General features: G+C 43.7%; 1 non-coding gene across 1 annotated transcript; it reads left to right on the forward strand.

Moving 5' to 3' along the window:
• Positions 1 to 5,195: 5,195 nt before the first annotated feature.
• Positions 5,196 to 5,302, forward strand: LOC111764462 (U6 spliceosomal RNA). Its single transcript, XR_002797059.1, has one exon. It is a non-coding gene; the product is annotated as a U6 spliceosomal RNA (small nuclear RNA).
• Positions 5,303 to 5,635: the final 333 nt, after the last annotated feature.

The raw sequence follows: 5,635 nt of genomic DNA on the forward strand, positions 1-5,635 counted from the left end.
AAGGGCAGCTGTAGACTATCAGGTGAATGGCTCTGTCTCTCTCCCCAGGGCTTCTGCCATGTCTAAGGAGCCATCTGTATTCCTCTGTGTTATTCTCCTATGTGTTCACTTCCCGGACTCCAGCTCAAAACTCCAGTTCTGTCCTTTGCCATGTCCTTTCCCTGTGAGTCCCTGTCCACCAAGGGAGTGGGCACTCGACACCCTACTGATGTGGTCCTATTCAAGCCCTAATCTAATTTAATCACATAAAAGTAAAACCTCTTAATCCAATACACTCTAAAATGCCCAGAGGAGAAGACCAGTTTACAAACATAACCTAATATTTCTTTGGGGAATTCATCAATAATATCAAACTGCTACACCATATAATAGCACTGCTGGGGAAGCAGACTTGGCCCAGCGGTTAAGGCGTCCGTCTACCACATGGGAGGTCCGCGGTTCAAACCCCAGGCCTCCTTGACCCGTGTGGAGCTGGCCCATGTGCAGTGCTGATGCACACAAGGAGTGCCGGCCACGCAGGCGTGTCCCCAAGTAGGGGAGCCCCACGTGCAAGGAGTGTGCCCCGTAAGGAGAGCCGCCCAGCGCAAAAGAAAGTGCAGCCTGCCCAGGAATGGTGCCGCACACACGGAGAGCTGACACAACAAGATGACACAACAAAAGAAACACAGATTCCCGTGCCGCTGACAACAGAAGCGGACAAAGAAGAACACACAGCAAATAGACACAGAGAACAGACAACTGGGGTGGGGGGGAATAAAATAAAATAAATCATAAATTTTAAAAAATAGCACTGCTAGTTGCAAACACTATGATGTGCTTTCACCATTTCTATTCTTTTCCAAAGATTTACAAACAAGGGAGCAGATGTAGCTCAGTGGTTGAGTGCCTGCTTCCCATGTACAACATTCCGGACTCAACACCCAGTACACCTTAAAAAAAAAAAAAGATTTACAAGCAGCCTTTTTTATGGTTTCTGCACAGATTAACCCTCAGCTTTCCATTCTCTACCCTCTTTCTATTTTCTGGTGACCTATAGTCTATTAACTCCATGAGTTTACACAGTATGTTTAGTTCATTAACAACACAATCAAAAAGTATGTGTCCTTTTGTGTCTGGCTTGCTTCACTCAGCATCATGTCCTCCAGGTTCATCCATGCTGTCATATGCTTCATGACTTCATTTCTTCTTACAGCTGCATAATACTCCATCATGTGTATACACTACAGATTGTTTGTCCATTCATCCACTGATGGACACCTGGGTTGTTTCCATCTTTTGGTAATCGTGAATAACGCCATATGGACATCGGGGTGAGATGTCCGTTCGTGTCACTGCTCTCAGTTCTTGTGGGCATATAGCCAGTAGTGGTGCTGCAGGGTCACGTGGCAAGTCTATGCTCAACTTCCTTAGGAACTGCCCCACCGTCCTCCACAGGGGCTGCACCATTCTGCCTTCCCACCAACAGCGACTAAGCAAGCCCATCTCTCCACATCCTCTCCAACGCTTGTAGTTTTCCACCTTTTTAATGGTAGCCATTCTAATGTGGGGTACACGATTCAATCCTCAACACTCTGCTCTCTTGACTTTCAAAAGACGTGGTCCTTAATGCAAAATACATTCACCCATCCCAATATCACCAAACCCTTCACTCATTTCAGGAACAACTCTACATCGAAAGTCTTATCAAAATCAGTAGTGTGTATTGAGCAACAAAAGGAAAAATAGATAAATGGCACCTCCTCAAAATTCAACACTCATTGTAGGTATGAAATGATATCTCATTGTAGTTTCGATTTGCATTTCTCTAATGATTAGTGATGTTTGAACATTTTTTTTTACCATTTGTATTTCTTCTTTGGACAATTATCTTTTGTTTTTTCAGGCACCAGGCCCAGGGATTGACTTCATATATAGCGGGAAGCCAGTGCTCAGCCACTGGGCCACATGGGCTCCCCTGAGATGGCTTTTTCATTTGTTTGCTTGTTGTGTGTTTTTTTGTTGTTGCCATTTTTAGTAGGCACCAGGGACCGAACTGTGGACATCATATGTGGAAGGCAGGTGCTCAACCACTTGAGTCACATCTGCTCCCCTGGACAATAATCTTTTGCCCATTTTTTAGAATAGTTTTGTTTTTTCCCTCCCCTCCTCCCCCCACACTGCTGGTTTTTGCCGTGTCCATTCACTGTGTGAGCTTCTGTATCTATTTCTCTTTTTTTACTTCTCTTCTCATTTTTCTCCTCCAGGATTCACCAGGATTCGATCCTGGAGACCTCTGATGAGGAGAAAGGTTCCCAGTCACTTGTGCTACCTCAGTTCCTGGTTTTTATTGAGCCTCGCCTTGAGACTCCTCTTCGTCTCTCTTTTTGTTGCGTCACCATCTTGCTGTGTGGCTGGCTTGCGCGGGCACTGACTTGCTATGTGGGCAATCATCTTGCCGTGAGGGCATTTGGCTCACCACATGGGCACGCAGCTCACTGCACGCTTTTGCCCATTTTTTAATCAGGTAGTTTGTCTTATTATTGTTGAGTTGTAGTATCTCTTTATATATCATGCATATTAAACCCTTATTGGATTTGTGATATCCAAATATTTTCTCCCATTGAGTCAGTTGCCTTTTCATCCTTCTGACAAAATCCTTGGCAGTAGAAAAGTGCTGAATTTTGAGGCGGTCCCATTTATCTATTTTTCCTTTTGTTGCTCAATATGCACAACTGATTTTGATAAGACTTTGGACATCAAGTTTTTCCTGAAATAAGGGTTTGGTGATAATGGGATGGGCGAATGTATTTTGCATTTGGGAGGAACATGTCTCTTTTTTTCCCAAACTCATTCTTCTTTTAAATTTTATTTTATTGAATTATATCATTCATACATGAACATACATAAAGAATAAGTGCAAAGTAAAAGCTGTGAACATATAAAATAAACTTGTGTAACTTCCAACTACAAAGATGTACTGTTTTGATAATGGGGTTATGGAGAAAGTATGTCAGCTGGACTTTAGTGTCTTATTACACACACTGGGATTCTTTTCTCTTACTCTAAAATCGAATCTTCCATTTTGAGACTTTTCAACAGTTGAGGGCAAGTATGACGCATTTTCTACTTGTGGGTCTCACCTCTCAGTTGTGATCTTACTGTTTTTTTATTATCTTTTTTTTTTTAAATATACATAGATCACACACAATGTTACATTAAAAAATATAAGAGGCTCCCATATACCCCACTCCTCACCCGCTGGAACACATCTCTTGATAGTCCAGAAAGCAGAATGTTGAGGAGTAAATCATGTACCCCACAAAAGTCATGTTCAAGTCTTGATCTGCATCCCTGTGAGTGTGAACTCATTTGTTTTCTTTGTTTGTTTGTTTTTGGGTTTTTTTTTTAATTTCTCTACCCCCGTCTCCCTGCCCAGTTTTTCTCTGTGTGTTCTTCTGTGTCCTTATCAGCGGCACAGGAATCTGTGTTTCTTTTTGTTGCGTCGTCTTGTTGTGTCAGCTCTCCGTGTGTGTGGCACCATTCCTGGGCAGGCTGCACTTTCTTTCACGCTGGGCGGCGCTCCTTACGGGGCACACTCCTTGCTCGTGGGGCTCCCCTACACGGGGGACACCCCCCACGTGGCACGGCACTCCTTGCGCGCATCAGCATTGCACGTGGGCCAGCTGCACACGGCTCAAGGAGGCCCGGGGTTTGAACCGCGGACCTCCCATGTGGTAGACGGACGCCCTAACCACTGGGCCAAGCTCACTTCCCTGAACTCATTTGTGAACCCATTTGTAAGTTAGTTAAGATGTGGCTAAACTGAACCTGGATGGGTTTTAATTCACGTGACTGGAGACCCCATAAAAAGAAGACATGCAGGTGGAGTGAGAACAAATCAGAAGTCAGAAGAAGCTAGAGAGGAAGGAGAAATTGTCACGTGATGGAAGTCTGCCATCACCAGAAAACTACTGACCCCTGGAGAAAATCTGAATTCCCATCAGAAGATGGCTTTGCATTCACCGTCTTTTGTTATTTTGTCATTGTTGTTACTTTGCAGTCATCTTGATTTTGGACTTCTAACCTTCAAAACCATGACACAATAACTTCTTGTTGTATAAGCCAACCCATCATATGTATTTGTCATGGCAGCCCTGGCAAACTAAATGCATTTAAATCAGTGAACTTTATGGTTTGCGAATTATGCCAGTGACACTGTTACCAAAAATAGAAGAAATGATAGAAGAAAGTTAGAAGGTATGTTAGAAGCAGAGAAGTTCATTCAAAAGCCCAATCAAGGAAAGCAGATGTGGCTCAAGCATCTACCTCCCACATGGGAGGTCTGTGGTTTGGTTCCCAGTGCCTCCCAAAGAAGACAGTTGGCTGGCACAATGGGCAGGTGTGGCAAGCTGACACAACAGGATGATGCAACAAGAGACACAAAGAGAAAAACATAATGAAAGACAAAACAAAGCAGGGAGCAGAGGTTCCCAGTCCCTCCTAAAGAAGACTAGCGAGACAACAAGCTGACGCAACTGGCAGGCACAGCAAGATACAACAAGATGACCCAACAAGAGACACAAGAAGAAAAACATAATGAGAGACTCAACAAAAACAGGGAACAGCTCAAGGGATTAGACAACCTCCCTCCCACATCAGAAGTCCCAGGTTCAGTTCCCAGGACCTCCTAAAAAAACAAAGAAGTCGAACAGACACAGCAAATATAAACAATGAGGAGGTGGGGAGAGATAAATAAATAAAAATAAATCTTTTTTTTAAAAAAGCCCAAGCAAGGGAAATGGACTTGGCCCAGTGGTTAGGGCATCCGTCTACCACATGGGAGGTCCACAGTTCAAACCCCGGGCCTCCTTGATCCGTGTGCAGCTGGCCCACGTGCAGTGCTGATGCGCGCAAGGAGTGCCGTGCCACTCAGGGGTGTCCCCCGCATAGGGCAGCCCCACGCGCAAGGAGTGCGCCCTGTAAGGAGAGCCGCCCAGCGCGAAAGAAAGTGCAGCCTGCCCAGGAATGGTGCCGCACACATGGAGAGCTGAACACAAGATGACACAACAAAAAGAGACACAGATTCCCGTGCCGCTGACAACAACAGAAGTGGACAAAGAAGATGCAGCAAATAGACACAGAGAACAGACAACCAGGGTGGGGGGGGGAAGGGGAGAGAGATAAATAAATAAATCTTTTTTTAAAAAATAAAATAAGTGCTCGCTTTGGAAGCACATATACTAAAATTGGAACGATACAGAGAAGATTAGCATGGCCCCCGCGCAAGGATGACACGCAAATTCGTGAAGCGTTCCATATTTTTTAAAAAAAGAAAGGGAAAGCCTAAGGACATTTTTATTAGTAGAAAGAAACCCAAATGTAACATGGGACTGTATAACAGAGTGAAACCTCATTTAAAATATGAATATGAGTAATATTGCATATATGTGATTGTATTTACAAAATATAAATACAAATAAACTAGAGAGAAGGAAAAAAATAAATAAAATAAAATAAAATAAATAAAATAAAATAAAAAGCCCAAGCAAGAGGGGAGTGGGTGTAGCCCAGTGGTTGCGTATTTGCTTTGCATGCACAAGGTCCTGGGTTCAATCCCTGGTGCCTACTTTTTTAAAAAAAGCTCAACAAGAATAGG

This window comes from Dasypus novemcinctus, chromosome 19 (assembly GCF_030445035.2).
Source record: "Dasypus novemcinctus isolate mDasNov1 chromosome 19, mDasNov1.1.hap2, whole genome shotgun sequence".
Taxonomy (NCBI): Eukaryota; Metazoa; Chordata; class Mammalia; order Cingulata; family Dasypodidae; genus Dasypus; species Dasypus novemcinctus.